The 23,646-nt window shown below is 43.9% G+C and overlaps 1 protein-coding gene across 1 annotated transcript in view; it reads right to left on the bottom strand.

Moving 5' to 3' along the window:
* FBXO41 (F-box protein 41) overlaps window positions 1-22,069 on the bottom strand; it is a 33,617-nt gene extending 11,548 nt beyond the window's left edge. Inside the window, exon 1 of the mRNA XM_075848649.1 lies at window positions 21,921-22,069. The gene's annotated coding sequence lies outside the window, so the exon portion shown is untranslated. The remainder of the gene's footprint in view (window positions 1-21,920) is intronic.
* Window positions 22,070-23,646: the final 1,577 nt, after the last annotated feature.

Below are 23,646 nucleotides of genomic sequence, written 5' to 3'. Positions count from 1 at the left end.
TATATATACCAGCCGTCCACTATACCAGTATATATATCAGCTGTCCACTATACCAGTATATATACCAGCCATCCACTATACCACTGTATACCAGCCATCCACTATTCCAGTATATATATCAGCCAACCACTATACCAGTATATACCAGCCGCCCACTATACCAGTATATACCAGCCGCCCACTATACCAGTATATATACCAGCCGTCCACTATACCAGTGTATATACCAGCCGTCCACTATACCAGTATATATACCAGTCGTCCACTATACCAGTATATATACCAGCCGTCCACTATACCAGTATATATACCAGCCGTCCACTATACCAGTGTATATACCAGCCGCCCACTATACCAGTGTATATACCAGCCGCCCACTATACCAGTATATACCAGCCGCCCACTATACCAGTATATATACCAGCCGTCCACTATACCAGTGTATATACCAGCCGTCCACTATACCAGTGTATATACCAGCCGTCCACTATACCAGTATATATACCAGCCGTCCACTATACCAGTGTATATACCAGCCGCCCACTATACCAGTATATACCAGCCGCCCACTATACCAGTATATATACCAGCCGTCCACTATACCAGTGTATATACCAGCCACCCACTATACCAGTGTATATACCAGCCGTCCACTATACCAGTATATATATCAGCCATCCACTATACCAGTATATACCAGCCGCCCACTATACCAGTGTATATACCAGCCGTCCACTATACCAGTGTATATACCAGCCGTCCACTATACCAGTATATATACCAGCCGTCCACTATACCAGTATATATACCAGCCATCCACTATACCAGTGTATATATCAGCCAACCACTATACCAGTGTATATACCAGCCGTCCACTATACCAGTGTATATACCAGCCGTCCACTATACCAGTATATATACCAGCCGTCCACTATACCAGTATATATACCAGCCATCCACTATACCAGTGTATATACCAGCCATCCACTATACCAGTATATACCAGCCATCCACTATACCAGTGTATATACCAGCCGTCCACTATACCAGTGTATATACCAGCCGTCCACTATACCAGTATATATACCAGCCGTCCACTATACCAGTATATATATCAGCTGTCCACTATACCAGTATATATACCAGCCATCCACTATACCACTGTATACCAGCCATCCACTATTCCAGTATATATATCAGCCAACCACTATACCACTGTATACCAGCCGTCCACTATACCAGTATATATACCAGCCATCCACTATACCAGTATATATATCAGCCGTCCACTATACCAGTGTATATACCAGCCGTCCACTATACCAGTGTATATACCAGCCGTCCACTATACCAGTATATATACCAGCCATCCACTATACCAGTGTATATATCAGCCAACCACTATACCAGTGTATATACCAGCCGTCCACTATACCAGTGTATATACCAGCCGTCCACTATACCAGTATATATACCAGCCGTCCACTATACCAGTATATATACCAGCCATCCACTATACCAGTGTATATACCAGCCATCCACTATACCAGTATATACCAGCCATCCACTATACCAGTGTATATACCAGCCGTCCACTATACCAGTGTATATACCAGCCGTCCACTATACCAGTATATATACCAGCCGTCCACTATACCAGTATATATATCAGCTGTCCACTATACCAGTATATATACCAGCCATCCACTATACCACTGTATACCAGCCATCCACTATTCCAGTATATATATCAGCCAACCACTATACCACTGTATACCAGCCGTCCACTATACCAGTATATATACCAGCCATCCACTATACCAGTATATATATCAGCCGTCCACTATACCAGTGTATATACCAGCCGTCCACTATACCAGTGTATATACCAGCCGTCCACTATACCAGTATATATACCAGCCGTCCACTATACCAGTATATATATCAGCTGTCCACTATACCAGTGTATATACCAGCCATCCACTATACCAGTATATACCAGCCATCCACTATACCAGTGTATATACCAGCCGTCCACTATACCAGTGTATATACCAGCCATCCACTATACCAGTGTATATACCAGCCGTCCACTATACCAGTATATACCAGCCGTGCACTATACCAGTATATACCAGCCATCCACTATACCAGTATATATACCAGCCGTCCACTATACCAGTATATACCAACCGTCCACTATACCAGTGTATATACCAGCCATCCACTATACCAGTATATATACCAGCCATCCACTATACCAGTGTATATATCAGCCGTCCACTATACTAGTATATATACCAGCCGCCCACTATACCAGTGTATATACCAGCCGTCCACTATACCAGCCGCCCACTATGCCAGTATATATATCAGCTGTCCACTATACCAGTGTATATACCAGCCATCCACTATACCACTGTATACCAGCCGTCCACTATACCAGTATATATGCCAGCCGTCCACTATACCAGTGTATATACCAGCCATCCACTATACCAGTATATACCAGCCCTCCACTATACTAGTATATACCAGCCGTCCACTATACCAGTATATACCAGCCGCCCACTATACCAGTATATATCAGCCGTCCACTATACCAGTATATATACCAGCCGTCCACTATACCAGTATATATACCAGCCGTCCACTATACCAGTGTATATACCAGCCGCCCACTATACCAGTGTATATACCAGCCGTCCACTATACCAGTATATACCAGCCGCCCACTATACCAGTGTATATACCAGCCGTCCACTATACCAGTGTATATACCAGCCGTCCACTATACCAGTGTATATACCAGCCGTCCACTATACCAGTGTATATACCAGCCGTCCACTATACCAGTATATACCAGCCGTCCACTATACCAGTATATACCAACCGTCCACTATACCAGTATATACCAGCCGTCCACTATACCACTGTATATACCAACCGTCCACTATACCAGTATATACCAGCCGTCCACTATACCAGTATATATACCAGCCGCCCACTATACCAGTGTATATACCAGCCGTCCACTATACCAGCCGCCCACTATACCAGTATATATATCAGCTGTCCACTATACCAGTGTATATACCAGCCATCCACTATACCAGTGTATATACCAGCCGTCCACTATACCAGTATATACCAGCCGTGCACTATACCAGTATATACCAGCCATCCACTATACCAGTATATATACCAGCCGTCCACTATACCAGTATATACCAACCGTCCACTATACCAGTGTATATACCAGACATCCACTATACCAGTATATATACCAGCCATCCACTATACCAGTGTATATATCAGCCGTCCACTATACCAGTATATATACCAGCCGCCCACTATACCAGTGTATATACCAGCCGTCCACTATACCAGCCGCCCACTATACCAGTATATATATCAGCTGTCCACTATACCAGTGTATATACCAGCCATCCACTATACCAGTGTATATACCAGCCGCGCACTATACCAGTATATACCAGCCATCCACTATACCAGTATATATACCAGCCGTCCACTATACCAGTATGTACCAACCGTCCACTATACCAGTGTATATACCAGCCATCCACTATACCAGTATATATACCAGCCGTCCACTATACCAGTGTATATACCAGCCATCCACTATACCAGTATATATCAGTTGTCCACTATACCAGTATATATACCAGCCGTCCACTATACCAGTATATATACCAGCCGCCCACTATACCAGTATATATACCAGCCGTCCACTATACCAGTATATACCAGCCGTCCACTATACCAGTGTATATACCAGCCGTCCACTATACCAGTGTATATAAAAGCCGTCCACTATACCAGTATATATACCAGCCGTCCACTATACCAGTATATATACCAGCCGTCCACTATACCAGTATATATACCAGCCGCCCACTATACCAGTATATATACCAGCCGTCCACTATACCAGTATATATACCAGCCGTCCACTATACCAGTATATACCAGCCGTCCACTATACCAGTGTATATACCAGCCGTCCACTATACCAGTGTATATACCAGCCGCTCACTATACCAGTATATATACCAGCCGTCCACTATACCAGTGTATATACCAGCCGTCCACTATACCAGTGTATATACCAGCCACCCACTATACCCATGTATATACCAGCCGTCCACTATACCAGTATATATACCAGCCGTCCACTATACCAGTATATACCAGCCGCCCACTATACCAGTATATATACCAGCCGTCCACTATACCAGTGTATATACCAGCCGTCCACTATACCAGTATATATAACAGCCGCCCACTATACCAGTGTATATACCAGCCGTCCACTATACCAGTATATATACCAGCCGTCCACTATACCAGTGTATATACCAGCCGTCCACTATACCAGTATATACCAGCCATCCACTATACCAGTGTATATACCAGCCATCCACTATACCGGTATATATACCAGCCGTCCACTATACCAGTATATATACCAGCCATCCACTATACCAGTGTATATATCAGCCGTCCACTATACCAGTATATATACCAGCCGTCCACTATGCCAGTATATATACCAGCCGTCCACTATACCAGTATATATACCAGCCGTCCACTATACCAGTGTATATACCAGCCATCCACTATACCAGTGTATATACCAGCCGTCCACTATACCAGTATATATACCAGCCGCCCACTATACCAGTATATATACCAGCCGCCCACTATACCAGTATATATACCAGCCGTCCACTATACCAGTATATATACCAGCCGTCCACTATACCAGTATATATACCAGCCGTCCACTATACCAGTATATACCAGCCACCCACTATACCAGTATATATACCAGCCGTCCACTATACCAGCATATACCAGCCGTCCACTATACCAGTATATATACCAGCCGTCCACTATACCAGTGTATATACCAGCCGTCCACTATACCAGTATATATACCAGCCGCCCACTATACCAGTATATACCAGCCGCCCACTATACCAGTGTATATACCAGCCGTCCACTATACCAGTATATATCAGCCATCCACTATACCGGTATATATCAGCCGTCCACTATACCAGTGTATATACCAGCCGTCCACTATACCAGTATATATAACAGCCGCCCACTATACCAGTGTATATACCAGCCGTCCACTATACCAGTATATATACCAGCCGTCCACTATACCAGTATATATACCAGCCGTCCACTATACCAGTATATAGACCAGCCGTCCACTATACCAGTATATATACCAGCCGTCCACTATACCACTGTATATACCAGCCATCCACTATACCAGTATATATACCAGCCGTCCACTATACCAGTGTATATACCAGCCGTCCACTATACCAGTGTATATACCAGCCGTCCACTATACCAGTATATATACCAGCCGTCCACTATACCAGTGTATATACCAGCCACCCACTATACCAGTGTATATACCAGCCACCCACTATACCAGTGTATATACCAGCCGTCCACTATACCAGTATATATACCAGCCGTCCACTATACCAGTGTATATACCAGCCGTCCACTATACCAGTATATATACCAGCCGTCCACTATACCAGTATATACCAGCCGTCCACTATAAACAGTATATATATCAGCCGTCCACTATACCAGTATATACCAACCGTCCACTATACCAGTATATACCAGCCGTCCACTATACCACTGTATATACCAACCGTCCACTATACCAGTATATACCAGCCGTCCACTATACCAGTATATATACCAGCCGCCCACTATACCAGTGTATATACCAGCCGTCCACTATACCAGCCGCCCACTATACCAGTATATATATCAGCTGTCCACTATACCAGTGTATATACCAGCCATCCACTATACCAGTGTATATACCAGCCGTCCACTATACCAGTATATACCAGCCGTGCACTATACCAGTATATACCAGCCATCCACTATACCAGTATATATACCAGCCGTCCACTATACCAGTATATACCAACCGTCCACTATACCAGTGTATATACCAGCCATCCACTATACCAGTATATATACCAGCCATCCACTATACCAGTGTATATATCAGCCGTCCACTATACCAGTATATTTACCAGCCGCCCACTATACCAGTGTATATACCAGCCGTCCACTATACCAGCCGCCCACTATACCAGTATATATATCAGCTGTCCACTATACCAGTGTATATACCAGCCATCCACTATACCAGTGTATATACCAGCCGCGCACTATACCAGTATATACCAGCCATCCACTATACCAGTATATATACCAGCCGTCCAATATACCAGTATGTACCAACCGTCCACTATACCAGTGTATATACCAGCCATCCACTATACCAGTATATATACCAGCCATCCACTATACCAGTATATATCAGCTGTCCACTATACCAGTATATATACCAGCCGTCCACTATACCAGTATATATACCAGCCGCCCACTATACCAGTATATATACCAGCCGTCCACTATACCAGTATATACCAGCCGTCCACTATACCAGTGTATATACCAGCCGTCCACTATACCAGTGTATATAAAAGCCGTCCACTATACCAGTATATATACCAGCCGTCCACTATACCAGTATATATACCAGCCGCCCACTATACCAGTATATATACCAGCCGTCCACTATACCAGTATATACCAGCCGTCCACTATACCAGTGTATACCCGCCGTCCATTGTATCAGTATATACCAGCCGTCCACTATACCAGTATATATACCAGCCGTCCACTATACCAGTATATACCAGCCGTCCACTATACCAGTATATATACCAGCCGCCCACTATACCAGTATATATACCAGCCGTCCACTATACCAGTATATACCAGCCGTCCACTATACCAGTGTATATACCAGCCGCCCACTATACCAGTATATATACCAGTCGTCCACTATACCAGTGTATATACCAGCCGTCCACTATACCAGTGTATATACCAGCCACCCACTATACCCGTGTATAGACCAGCCGTCCACTATACCAGTATATATACCAGCCGTCCACTATACCAGTATATACCAGCCGCCCACTATACCAGTATATATACCAGCCGCCCACTATACCAGTATATATACCAGCCGTCCACTATACCAGTATATATACCAGCCATCCACTATACCAGTGTATATATCAGCCGTCCACTATACCAGTATATATACCAGCCGTCCACTATACCAGTGTATATACCAGCCATCCACTATACCACTGTATACCAGCCACCCACTATACCAGTATATATACCAGCCGTCCACTATGCCAGTATATATACCAGCCGTCCACTATACCAGTAGATATACCAGCCGTCCACTATACCAGTGTATATACCAGCCATCCACTATACCAGTGTATATACCAGCCGTCCACTATACCAGTATATATACCAGCCGCCCACTATACCAGTATATATACCAGCCGTCCACTATACCAGTATATATACCAGCCGTCCACTATACCAGTATATATACCAGCCGTCCACTATACCAGTATATATACCAGCCGTCCACTATACCAGTATATACCAGCCACCCACTATACCAGTATATATACCAGCCGTCCACTATACCAGCATATACCAGCCGTCCACTATACCAGTATATATACCAGCCGTCCACTATACCAGTGTATATACCAGCCGTCCACTATACCAGTATATATACCAGCCGCCCACTATACCAGTATATACCAGCCGCCCACTATACCAGTGTATATACCAGCCGCCCACTATACCAGTATATACCAGCCGCCCACTATACCAGTGTATATACCAGCCGTCCACTATACCAGTATATATCGGCCATCCACTATACCGGTATATATCAGCCGTCCACTATACCAGTATATATACCAGCCGTCCACTATACCAGTGTATATACCAGCCGTCCACTATACCAGTATATATACCAGCCGTCCACTATACCAGTGTATATACCAGTCGTCCACTATACCAGTGTATATACCAGCCGTCCACTATACCAGTATATATACCAGCCGTCCACTATACCAGTATATATACCAGCCGTCCACTATACCAGTGTATATACCAGCCGTCCACTATACCAGTGTATATACCAGCCGCCCACTATACCAGTGTATATACCAGTCGTCCACTATACCAGTATATATACCAGCCGTCCACTATACCAGTATATACCAGCCGCCCACTATACCAGTGTATATACCAGCTGTCCACTATACCAGTATATATACCAGCCGTCCACTATACCAGTATATATACCAGCCGTCCACTATACCACTTTCTATACCAGCCGTCCACTATACCAGTGTATATACCAGCCATCCACTATACCAGTATATATACCAGCCGTCCACTATACCACTGTATATACCAGCCGTCCACTATACCAGTGTATATACCAGCCGTCCACTATACCAGTATATATACCAGCCGTCCACTATACCAGTGTATATACCAGCCACCCACTATACCAGTGTATATACCAGCCACCCACTATACCAGTGTATATACCAGCCGTCCACTATACCAGTATATATACCAGCCGTCCACTATACCAGTGTATATACCAGCCGTCCACTATACCAGTATATATACCAGCCGTCCACTATACCAGTATATACCAGCCGTCCACTATAAACAGTATATATATCAGCTGTCCACTATACCAGTGTATATACCAGCCATCCACTATACCAGTATATACTAGCCGTCCACTATACCAGTGTATATACCAGCCGTCCACTATACCAGTGTATATACCAGCCGTCCACTATACCAGTATATACCAGCCGTCCACTATACCAGTATATACCAACCGTCCACTATACCAGTATATACCAGCCGTCCACTATACCACTGTATATACCAACCGTCCACTATACCAGTATATACCAGCCGTCCACTATACCAGTGTATATACCAGCCGTCCACTATACCAGTATATACCAGCCGCCCACTATACCAGTGTATATACCAGCCGTCCACTATACCAGTGTATATACCAGCCGTCCACTATACCAGTGTATATACCAGCCGTCCACTATACCAGTGTATATACCAGCCGTCCACTATACCAGTATATACCAGCCGTCCACTATACCAGTATATACCAACCGTCCACTATACCAGTATATACCAGCCGTCCACTATACCACTGTACATACCAACCGTCCACTATACCAGTATATACCAGCCGTCCACTATACCAGTATATATACCAGCCGCCCACTATACCAGTGTATATACCAGCCGTCCACTATACCAGCCGCCCACTATACCAGTATATATATCAGCTGTCCACTATACCAGTGTATATACCAGCCATCCACTATACCAGTGTATATACCAGCCGTCCACTATACCAGTATATACCAGCCGTGCACTATACCAGTATATACCAGCCATCCACTATACCAGTATATATACCAGCCGTCCACTATACCAGTATATACCAACCGTCCACTATACCAGTGTATATACCAGACATCCACTATACCAGTATATATACCAGCCATCCACTATACCAGTGTATATATCAGCCGTCCACTATACCAGTATATATACCAGCCGCCCACTATACCAGTGTATATACCAGCCGTCCACTATACCAGCCGCCCACTATACCAGTATATATATCAGCTGTCCACTATACCAGTGTATATACCAGCCATCCACTATACCAGTGTATATACCAGCCGTGCACTATACCAGTATATACCAGCCATCCACTATACCAGTATATATACCAGCCGTCCACTATACCAGTATGTACCAACCGTCCACTATACCAGTGTATATACCAGCCATCCACTATACCAGTATATATACCAGCCATCCACTATACCAGTATATATCAGCCGTCCACTATACCAGTATATATACCAGCCGTCCACTATACCAGTATATATACCAGCCGCCCACTATATCAGTATATATACCAGCCGTCCACTATACCAGTATATACCAGCCGTCCACTATACCAGTGTATATACCAGCCGTCCACTATACCAGTGTATATAAAAGCCGTCCACTATACCAGTATATATACCAGCCGTCCACTATACCAGTATATATACCAGCCGCCCACTATACCAGTATATATACCAGCCGTCCACTATACCAGTATATATACCAGCCGTCCACTATACCAGTATATACCAGCCGTCCACTATACCAGTGTATATACCAGCCGCCCACTATACCAGTGTATATACCAGCCGTCCACTATAGCAGTGTATATACCAGCCGTCCACTATACCAGTGTATATACCAGCCACCCACTATACCCGTGTATATACCAGCCGTCCACTATACCAGTATATATACCAGCCGTCCACTATACCAGTATATACCAGCCATCCACTATACCGGTATATATACCAGCCGTCCACTATACCAGTATATATAACAGCCGCCCACTATACCAGTGTATATACCAGCCGTCCACTATACCAGTGTATATACCAGCTGTCCACTATACCAGTATATACCAGCCATCCACTATACCAGTGTATATACCAGCCATCCACTATACCGGTATATATACCAGCCGTCCACTATACCAGTATATATACCAGCCATCCACTATACCAGTGTATATATCAGCCGTCCACTATACCAGTATATATACCAGCCGTCCACTATACCAGTGTATATACCAGCCATCCACTATACCACTGTATACCAGCCACCCACTATACCAGTATATATACCAGCCGTCCACTATGCCAGTATATATACCAGCCGTCCACTATACCAGTATATATACCAGCCGTCCACTATACCAGTGTATATACCAGCCATCCACTATACCAGTGTATATACCAGCCGTCCACTATACCAGTATATATACCAGCCGCCCACTATACCAGTATATATACCAGCCGTCCACTATACCAGTATATATACCAGCCGTCCTCTATACCAGTATATATACCAGCCGTCCACTATACCAGTATATATACCAGCCGTCCACTATACCAGTATATACCAGCCACCCACTATACCAGTATATATACCAGCCGTCCACTATACCAGCATATACCAGCCGTCCACTATACCAGTATATATACCAGCCGTCCACTATACCAGTGTATATACCAGCCGTCCACTATACCAGTATATATACCAGCCGCCCACTATACCAGTATATACCAGCCGCCCACTATACCAGTGTATATACCAGCCGTCCACTATACCAGTATATACCAGCCGTCCACTATACCAGTATATATCAGCCATCCACTATACCGGTATATATCAGCCGTCCACTATACCAGTGTATATACCAGCCGTCCACTATACCAGTGTATATACCAGCCATCCACTATACCAGTATATACCAGCCGTCCACTATACCAGTATATACCAACCGTCCACTATACCAGTATATACCAGCCGTCCACTATACCACTGTATATACCAACCGTCCACTATACCAGTATATACCAGCCGTCCACTATACCAGTGTATATACCAGCCGTCCACTATACCAGTATATACCAGCCGCCCACTATACCAGTGTATATACCAGCCGTCCACTATACCAGTGTATATACCAGCCGTCCACTATACCAGTGTATATACAAGCCGTCCACTATACCAGTGTATATACCAGCCGTCCACTATACCAGTATATACCAGCCGTCCACTATACCAGTATATACCAACCGTCCACTATACCAGTATATACCAGCCGTCCACTATACCACTGTATATACCAACCGTCCACTATACCAGTATATACCAGCCGTCCACTATACCAGTATATATACCAGCCGCCCACTATACCGTCCACTATACCAGCCGCCCACTATACCAGTATATATATCAGCTGTCCACTATACCAGTGTATATACCAGCCATCCACTATACCAGTGTATATACCAGCCGTCCACTATACCAGTATATACCAGCCGTGCACTATACCAGTATATACCAGCCATCCACTATACCAGTATATATACCAGCCGTCCACTATACCAGTATATACCAACCGTCCACTATACCAGTGTATATACCAGACATCCACTATACCAGTATATATACCAGCCATCCACTATACCAGTGTATATATCAGCCGTCCACTATACCAGTATATATACCAGCCGTCCACTATACCAGTATATATACCAGCCGTCCACTATACCAGTATATACCAGCCACCCACTATACCAGTATATATACCAGCCGTCCACTATACCAGCATATACCAGCCGTCCACTATACCAGTATATATACCAGCCGTCCACTATACCAGTGTATATACCAGCCGTCCACTATACCAGTATATATACCAGCCGCCCACTATACCAGTATATACCAGCCGCCCACTATACCAGTGTATATACCAGCCGTCCACTATACCAGTATATACCAGCCGTCCACTATACCAGTATATATCAGCCATCCACTATACCGGTATATATCAGCCGTCCACTATACCAGTGTATATACCAGCCGTCCACTATACCAGTGTATATACCAGCCGTCCACTATACCAGTATATATACCAGCCGTCCACTATACCAGTGTATATACCAGCCGTCCACTATACCAGTGTATATACCAGCCGCCCACTATACCAGTGTATATACCAGTCGTCCACTATACCAGTGTATATACCAGCCGTCCACTATACCAGTATATACCAGCCGCCCACTATACCAGTGTATATACCAGCTGTCCACTATACCAGTATATATACCAGCCGTCCACTATACCAGTATATATACCAGCCGTCCACTATACCACTGTATACACCAACCGTCCACTATACCAGTGTATATACCAGCCATCCACTATACCAGTATATATACCAGCCGTCCACTATACCACTGTATATACCAGCCGTCCACTATACCAGTGTATATACCAGCCGTCCACTATACCAGTATATATACCAGCTGTCCACTATACCAGTGTATATACCAGCCACCCACTATACCAGTGTATATACCAGCCACCCACTATACCAGTGTATATACCAGCCGTCCACTATACCAGTGTATATACCAGCCACCCACTATACCAGTATATATACCAGCCGTCCACTATACCAGTGTATATACCAGCCGTCCACTATACCAGTATATATACCAGCCGTCCACTATACCAGTATATACCAGCCGTCCACTATAAACAGTATATATATCAGCTGTCCACTATACCAGTGTATATACCAGCCATCCACTATACCAGTATATACCAGCCGTCCACTATACCCGTGTATATACCAGCCGTCCACTATACCAGTGTATATACCAGCCGTCCACTATACCAGTGTATATACCAGCCGTCCACTATACCAGTATATATACCAGCCATCCACTATACCAGTATATATACCAGCCATCCACTATACCAGTGTATATACCAGCCATCCACTATACCAGTGTATATACCAGCCGTCCACTATACCAGTATATATACCAGCCGTCCACTATACCAGTATATACCAGCCGTCCACTATACCAGTGTATATACCAGCCGTCCACTATACCAGTATATACCAGCCGTCCACTATACCAGTATATATACCAGCCGTCCACTATACCAGTGTATATACCAGCCACCCACTATACCAGTGTATATACCAGCCGTCCACTATACCAGTATACCAGCCGTCCAGTATACCAGTATATATACCAGCCGTCCACTATACCAGTGTATATACCAGCCGTCCACTATACCAGTATATATACCAGTCGTCCACTATACCAGTGTATATACCAGCCATCCACTATACCAGTATATATATCAGCCGTCCACTATACCAGTGTATATACCAGCCGCCCACTATACCAGTATAAATACCAGCCGTCCACTATACCAGTATATATACCAGCCATCCACTATACCAGTGTATATACCAGCCGCCCACTATACCAGTATAAATACCAGCCGTCCACTATACCAGTGTATATACCAGCCGTCCACTATACCAGTATATATACCAGCCGTCCACTATACCAGTATATATACCAGCCGTCCACTATACCAGTATATATACCAGCCATCCACTATACCAGTGTATATACCAGCCGTCCACTATACCAGTGTATATACCAGCCGTCCACTATGCCAGTATATATACCAGCCGTCCACTATACCAGTATATACCAGCCCTCCACTAAACCAGTATATATATCAGCAGTCCACTATACCAGTATATATACCAGCCGTCCACTCTGCCAGTGTATATACCAGCCGTCCACTATAGCAGTGTATATACCAGCCGTCCACTATACCAGTGTATATACCAGCCGTCCACTATACCAGTGTATATACCAGCCGTCCACTATACCAGTGTATATACCAGCCGTCCACTATACCAGTATATACCAGCCGTCCACTATACCAGTATATATACCAGCCGTCCACTATACCAGTGTATATACCAGACACCCACTATACCAGTGTATATACCAGCCGTCCACTATACCAGTATACCAGCCGTCCAGTATACCAGTATATATACCAGCCGTCCACTATACCAGTGTATATACCAGCCGTCCACTATACCAGTATATATACCAGTCGTCCACTATACCAGTGTATATACCAGCCATCCACTATACCAGTATATATACCAGCCGTCCACTATACCAGTATATATATCAGCCGTCCACTATACCAGTGTATATACCAGCCGTCCACTATACCAGTATATATACCAGCCGTCCACTATACCAGTGTATATACCAGCCGTCCAATATACCAGTATATATATATATCAGCTGTCCACTATACCAGTGTATATACCAGCCGTCCACTATACCAGTATATATACCAGCCGTCCACTATACCAGTATATATACCAGCCGTCCACTATACCAGTGTATATACCAGCCGTCCACTATACCAGTATATATACCAGCCGTCCACTATACCAGTGTATATACCAGCCGTCCACTATACCAGTATATATACCAGTCGTCCACTATACCAGTGTATATAAAAGCCGTCCACTATACCAGTATATATACCAGCCGTCCACTATACCAGTATATATATCAGCTGTCCACCATACCAGTATATATACCAGCCGTCCACTATACCAGTATATGCCAGCCGTCCACTATACCAGTGTATATACCAGCCATCCACTATACCAGTATATACCAGCCGTCCACTATACCAGTGTATACCCGCCGTCCATTGTATCAGTATATACCAGCCGTCCACTATGCCAGTGTATATAAAAGCCATCCACTATACCAGTATATATACCAGCCGTCCACTATACCAGTATATATACCAGCAGTCCACTATACCACTATATACCAGCCGTCCACTATACCAGTGTATATACCAGCCGTCCACTATACCAGTATATATACCAGCCGTCCACTATACCAGTATATATACCAGCCGTCCACTATACCAGTGTATATAACAGCCGTCCACTATACCAGTATATACCAGCCGTCCACTATACCAGTATATATACCAGCCATCCATTATACCAGTGTATATATCAGCCGTCCACTATACCAGTATATATACCAGCCGTCCACTCTGCCAGTATATATACCAGCCATCCACTATACCAGTGTATATACCAGCCATCCACTATACCAGTGTATATACCAGCCATCCACTATACCAGTGTATATACCAGCCGTCCACTATAAACAGTATATATATCAGCTGCCCACTATACCAGTGTATATACCAGCCATCCACTATACCAGTATATATACCAGCCGTGCACTATACCAGTATATATACCAGCCATCCACTATACCAGTATATATACCAGCCGTGCACTATACCACTATATACCAGCCGTCCACTATACCAGTATATATACCAGCCGTCCACTATACCAGTATATATACCAGCCGTCCACTATACCAGTATATATACCAGTCGTCCACTATACCAGTGTATATACCAGCCGTCCACTATACCAGTATATATACCAGCCGTCCACTATACCAGTATATATATCAGCCGTCCACTATACCAGTGTATATACCAGCCGTCCACTATACCAGTGTATATATCAGCCGTCCACTATACCAGTGTATATACCAGCCGTCCACTATACCAGTGTATATACCAGTCGTCCACTATACCAGTGTATATACCAGCCGTCCACTATACCAGTATATACCAGCCATCCACTATACCAGTGTATATACCAGCCATCCACTATACCGGTATATATACCAGCCGTCCACTATACCAGTATATATACCAGCCGTCCACTATACCAGTGTATATACCAGCCGTCCACTATACCAGTGTATATACCAGCCGTCCACTATACCAGTATATACCAGCCGTCCACTATACCAGTGTATATATGAGCCGTCCACTATACCAGTATATATACCAGCCGTCCACTATACCAGTGTATATACCAGCCATCCACTATACCACTGTATACCAGCCACCCACTATACCAGTATATATACCAGCCGTCCACTATGCCAGTATATATACCAGCCGTCCACTATACCAGTATATATACCAGCCGTCCACTATACCAGTGTATATACCAGCCATCCACTATACCAGTGTATATACCAGCCGTCCACTATACCAGTATATATACCAGCCGCCCACTATACCAGTATATATACCAGCCGTCCACTATACCAGTATATATACCAGCCGTCCACTATACCAGTGTATATACCAGCCGTCCACTATACCAGTATATATACCAGCCGTCCACTATACCCGTATATATACCAGCCGTCCACTATACCAGTATATACCAGCCACCCACTATACCAGTATATATACCAGCCGTCCACTATACCAGCATATACCAGCCGTCCACTATACCAGTATATATACCAGCCGTCCACTATACCAGTGTATATACCAGCCGTCCACTATACCAGTATATATACCAGCCGCCCACTATACCAGTATATACCAGCCGCCCACTATACCAGTGTATATACCAGCCGTCCACTATACCAGTATATACCAGCCGTCCACTATACCAGTATATACCAGCCGCCCACTATACCACTGTATATACCAGCCGTCCACTATACCAGTATATATACCAGCCGTCCACTATACCAGTGTATATACCAGCCGTCCACTATACCAGTGTATATACCAGCCGCCCACTATACCAGTGTATATACCAGTCGTCCACTATACCAGTATATATACCAGCCGCCCACTATACCAGTATATATACCAGCCGTCCACTATACCAGTATATATACCAGCCGTCCACTATACCAGTGTATATACCAGCCGTCCACTATACCAGTGTATATACCAGCCGCCCACTATACCAGTGTATATACCAGTCGTCCACTATACCAGTGTATATACCAGCCGTCCACTATACCAGTATATACCAGCCGCCCACTATACCAGTGTATATACCAGCTGTCCACTATACCAGTATATATACCAGCCGTCCACTATACCAGTATATATACCAGCCGTCCACTATACCACTGTATATACAAGCCGTCCACTATACCAGTGTATATACCAGCCATCCACTATACCAGTATATATACCAGCCGTCCACTATACCACTGTATATACCAGCCGTCCACTATACCAGTGTATATACCAGCCGTCCACTATACCAGTATATATACCAGCCGTCCACTATACCAGTGTATATACCAGCCACCCACTATACCAGTGTATATACCAGCCACCCACTATACCAGTGTATATACCAGCCGTCCACTATACCAGTATATATACCAGCCGTCCACTATACCAGTGTATATACCAGCCGTCCACTATACCAGTATATATACCAGCCGTCCACTATACCAGTATATACCAGCCGTCCACTATAAACAGTATATATATCAGCTGTCCACTATACCAGTGTATATACCAGCCATCCACTATACCAGTATATACAAGCCGTCCACTATACCAGTGTATATACCAGCCGTCCACTATACCAGTGTATATACCAGCCGTCCACTATACCAGTATATATACCAGCCATCCACTATACCAGTATATATACCAGCCGTCCACTATACCAGTGTATATACCAGCCATCCACTATACCAGTGTATACCAGCCGTCCACTATACCAGTATATATACCAGCCGTCCACTATACCAGTGTATATACCAGCCGTCCACTATACCACTATATACCAGCCGTCCACTATACCAGTATATATACCAGCCATCCACTATACCAGTGTATATACCAGCCATCCTCTATACCAGTGTATACCAGCCGTCCACTATACCAGTATATATACCAGCCGTCCACTATACCAGTGTATATACCAGCCGTCCACTATACCAGTATTATACCAGCCGTCCACTATACCAGTATATATACCAGCCGTCCACTATACCAGTATATATACCACCCGTCCACTATACCAGTGTATATACCAGCCGTCCACTATATCAGTATATATACCAGCCGTCCACTAAACCAGTATATATACCAGCCGTCCACTATACCAGTATATACCAGCCGTCCACTATACCAGTGTATATACCAGCCGTCCACTATACCAGTACATACCAGCCCTCCACTATACTAGTATATACCAGCCATCCACTATACCAGTGTATATACCAGCCACCCACTATACCAGTGTATATACCAGCCACCCACTATACCAGTGTATATACCAGCCGTCCACTATACCAGTATATATACCAGCCGTCCACTATACCAGTATATATACCAGCCGTCCACTATACCAGTATATATACCAGCCGTCCACTATACCAGTATATATACCAGCCGTCCACTATAATAGTATATATACCAGCCGTCCACTATACCAGTGTATATACCAGCCGTCCACTATACCAGTATATATACCAGCCGTCCACTAAACCAGTATATATACCAGCCGTCCACTATACCAGTATATACCAGCCGTCCACTAAACCAGTATATATACCAGCTGTCCACTATACCAGTATATACCAGCCCTCCACTAAACCAGTATATATACCAGCCGTCCACTATACCAGTATATACCAGCCGTCCACTAAACCAGTATATATATCAGCCGTCCACTATACCAGTGTATATACCAGCCATCCACTATACCAGTATATATACCAGCCATCCACTATACTAGTGTATATACCAGCCACCCACTATACCAGTATATATACCAGCCGTCCACTATACCAGTATATATACCAGCCGTCCACTATACCAGTATATATACCAGCCGTCCACTATACCAGTATATATACCAGCCACCCACTATACCAGTATATATACCAGCCGACCACTATACCAGTGTATATACCAGCCGTCCACTATACCAGTGTATATACCAGCCGTCCACTAAACCAGTATATATACCAGCCGTCCACTATACCAGTTTATATACCAGCCGTCCACTATACCAGTATATATACCAGCCGTCCACTATACCAGTGTATATACCAGCCGTCCACTATACCAGTATATATACCAGCCGTCCACTATACCAGTATATACCAGCCGTCCACTATACCAGTATATATACCAGCCGTCCACTATACCAGTATATATACCAGCCGTCCACTATACCAGTATATACCAGCCGTCCACTATACCACTGTATATACCAACCGTCCACTATACCAGTATATATACCAGCCGTCCACTATACCAGTGTATATACCAGCCATCCACTATACCAGTGTATATACCAGCCATCCACTATACCAGTGTATATACCAGCCGTCCACTATACCAGTATATATACCAGCCGTCCACTATACCAGTGTATATACCAGCCATCCACTATACCTGTGTATATACCAGCCGTCCACTATACCAGTATATATACCAGCCGTCCACTATACCAGTATATACCAGCCGTCCACTATACCAGTGTATATACCAGCCATCCACTATACCAGTGTATATACCAGCCGCCCACTATACCAGTATAAATACCAGCCGTCCACTATACCAGTATATATACCAGCCGTCCACTATACCAGTATATATACCAGCCGTCCACTATACCAGTGTATATACCAGCCATCCACTATACCAGTGTATATACCAGCCGCCCACTATACCAGTATAAATACCAGCCGTCCACTATACCAGTGTATATACCAGCCGTCCACTATACCAGTATATATACCAGCCGTCCACTATACCAGTATATATACCAGCCGTCCACTATACCAGTATATACCAGCCGTCCACTATACCAGTATATATACCAGCCGTCCACTATACCAGTATATATACCAGCCGTCCACTATACCAGTATATGTACCAGCCATCCACTATACCAGTGTATATACCAGCCGTCCACTATACCAGTGTATATACCAGCCGTCCACTATGCCAGTATATATACCAGCCGTCCACTATACCAGTATATACCAGCCCTCCACTAAACCAGTATATATATCAGCAGTCCACTATACCAGTATATATACCAGCCGTCCACTCTGCCAGTGTATATACCAGCCGTCCACTATAGCAGTGTATATACCAGCCGTCCACTATACCAGTGTATATACCAGCCGTCCACTATACCAGTGTATATACACCAGCCGTCCACTATACCAGTGTATATACCAGCCGTCCACTATACCAGTATATACCAGCCGTCCACTATACCAGTATGTATACCAGCCGTCCACTATACCAGTGTATATACCAGCCGTCCACTATACCAGTATACCAGCCGTCCAGTATACCAGTATATATACCAGCCGTCCACTATACCAGTGTATATACCAGCCGTCCACTATACCAGTATATATACCAGTCGTCCACTATACCAGTGTATATACCAGCCATCCACTATACCAGTATATATACCAGCCGTCCACTATACCAGTATATATATCAGCCGTCCACTATACCAGTGTATATACCAGCCGTCCACTATACCAGTATATATACCAGCCGTCCACTATACCAGTGTATATACTAGCCGTCCACTATACCAGTATATATATCAGCTGTCCACTATACCAGTGTATATACCAGCCGTCCACTATACCAGTATATATACCAGCCGTCCACTATACCAGTATATACCAGCCGCCCACTATACCAGTATATAAAAGCCGTCCACTATACCAGTATATATACCAGCCGTCCACTATACCAGTATATATATCAGCTGTCCACTATACCAGTATATATACCAGCCGTCCACTATACCAGTATATGCCAGCCGTCCACTATACCAGTATATACCAGCCGTCCACTATACCAGTGTATATACCAGCCATCCACTATACCAGTATATACCAGCCGTCCACTATACCAGTGTATACCCGCCGTCCATTGTATCAGTATATACCAGCCGTCCACTATGCCAGTGTATATAAAAGCCATCCACTATACCAGTATATACCAGCCGTCCACTATACCAGTGTATATACCAGCAGTCCACTATACCACTATATACCAGCCGTCCACTATACCAGTGTATATACCAGCCGTCCACTATACCAGTATATATACCAGCCGTCCACTATACCAGTATATATACCAGCCGTCCACTATACCAGTATATATACCAGCCGTCCACTATACCAGTGTATATAACAGCCGTCCACTATACCAGTATATACCAGCCGTCCACTATACCAGTATATATACCAGCCATCCACTATACCAGTGTATATATCAGCCGTCCACTATACCAGTGTATATACCAGCCATCCACTATACCAGTGTATATACCAGCCGTCCACTATAAACAGTATATATATCAGCCATCCACTATACCAGTATATATACCAGCCGTGCACTATACCAGTATATATACCAGCCATCCACTATACCAGTATATATACCAGCCGTGCACTATACCACTATATACCAGCCGTCCACTATACCAGTGTATATAAAAGCCGTCCACTATACCAGTATATACTAATATTGTTATATAAACAGAACATCAAATCAATGTTTAAATGCTGAATAAACCACATTGGCACCTGTATGTCACAGCCTGCAGCGCCCGACAGTAGCAGCTCGCCAACCAGAGGGATCGGTCGGTCAGGATGTTCGGACAATGGGATATCCGCAGTATTAACAAGTTCCCCCCTGTGGCTTTGAGCAAAGATTCCAGACCGGCCTCAAGACATCCCCTAAAAATAATGTAAATATAATCATGTAAAGTCAGCCAATCAGGAGCCACAATAACTTATACATCCTATAACATATGTGACATAAGTAGCATGGTCACTACAACCCTATACTATGCCGTATTATCCATACAGTACACATAGGGGGCAGTATTATAGTAGTTATAGTCTTGTATATAGGGGGCAGTATTATAGTAGTTATATTCTTGTATTTAGGAGCAGTATTATAGTAGTTATATTGTATATAGGGACAATATTAGGGTATGTGCACACACACTAATTACGTCCGTAATTGACGGACGTATTTCGGCCGCAAGTCCCGGACCGAACACAGTGCAGGGAGCCGGGTTCCTAGCGTCATACTTATGTACGATGCTAGGAGTCCCTGCCTCGCTGCAGGACCACTGTCACGTACTGAAAACATGATTACAGTACAGGACAGTTGTCCTGCAGCGAGGCAGGGACTCCTAGCATCGTACATAAGTATGATGCTAGGAGCCCGGCTCCCTGCACTGTGTTCGGTCCGGTACTTGCGGCCGAAATACGTCCGTCAATTACGGACGTAATTAGCGTGTGTGCACATACCCTTATAGTAGTTATATTCTTGTATATAGGGGCAGTATTATAGTAGTTATATTCTTATATATAGGGGCAGTATTATAGTAGTTATATTCTTGTATATAGGGGCAGTATTATAGTAGTTATATTCTTGTATATAGGGGCAGTATTATAGTAGTTATATTCTTGTATATATGGGGCAGTATTATAGTAGTTATATTCTTGTATATAGGGGCAGTATTATAGTAGTTATATTCTTGTATATAGGGGCAGTATTATAGTAGTTATATTCTTGTATATAGGTGGCAGTATTATAGTAGTTATATTCTTGTATATAGGAGCAGTATTATAGTAGTTATATTCTTGTATATAGGGGGCAGTATTATAGTAGTTATATTCTTGTATATAGGGACAGTATTATAGTAGTTATATTCTTGTATATAGGGGCAGTATTATAGTAGTTATATTCTTGTATATAGGAGCAGTATTATAGTAGTTATATTCTTGTATATAGGAGCAGTATTATAGTAGTTATATTCTTGTATATAGGGGGCAGTATTATAGTAGTTCTATTCTTGTCCATAGGAGAGGATAGACGTGTGCTTGTGAGCTCCCTGTTAGGACTATGCATGGCTTCTGACCCAGGTGGAGGGGAGGGGTCCTGGGCTGATGATCCTGGGAAAGCCCAGAGTCTGGAGTTTGACCTGCAGCATGGAGATGGTGGAGGTGAAGATCTGGAAATGGTGGCTGGTGAGTCAACTGAATCTCATGATGTTGGTGAATTGTGCACAAAAATGACAAAGAAAAATATCTTTAAAATGGAAATGCAAGTTTGCAAATTGAGAACTGAAATTAACCAAGAGACTGATCCAAAGGCAAAGCTGATGAAATGTGAGTGTCTGGATGTTTGCACACGTGAGCTGGTGATATTGAAGGAGAGATTGCAGAAAGACTCATGCACAGTGCCCAAAATAAAGAAATGGGCAATGGAGAATAAAAGGGAGACCAGAGCCCAAAC

The sequence above is a fragment of the Rhinoderma darwinii genome, unplaced genomic scaffold (genome assembly GCF_050947455.1).
Source record: "Rhinoderma darwinii isolate aRhiDar2 unplaced genomic scaffold, aRhiDar2.hap1 Scaffold_4414, whole genome shotgun sequence".
Lineage (NCBI taxonomy): Eukaryota > Metazoa > Chordata > Amphibia > Anura > Rhinodermatidae > Rhinoderma > Rhinoderma darwinii.
The sequence above is the reverse complement of the archived record's forward strand: the minus strand, read 5'-3'. Positions and strand labels throughout refer to the sequence as shown.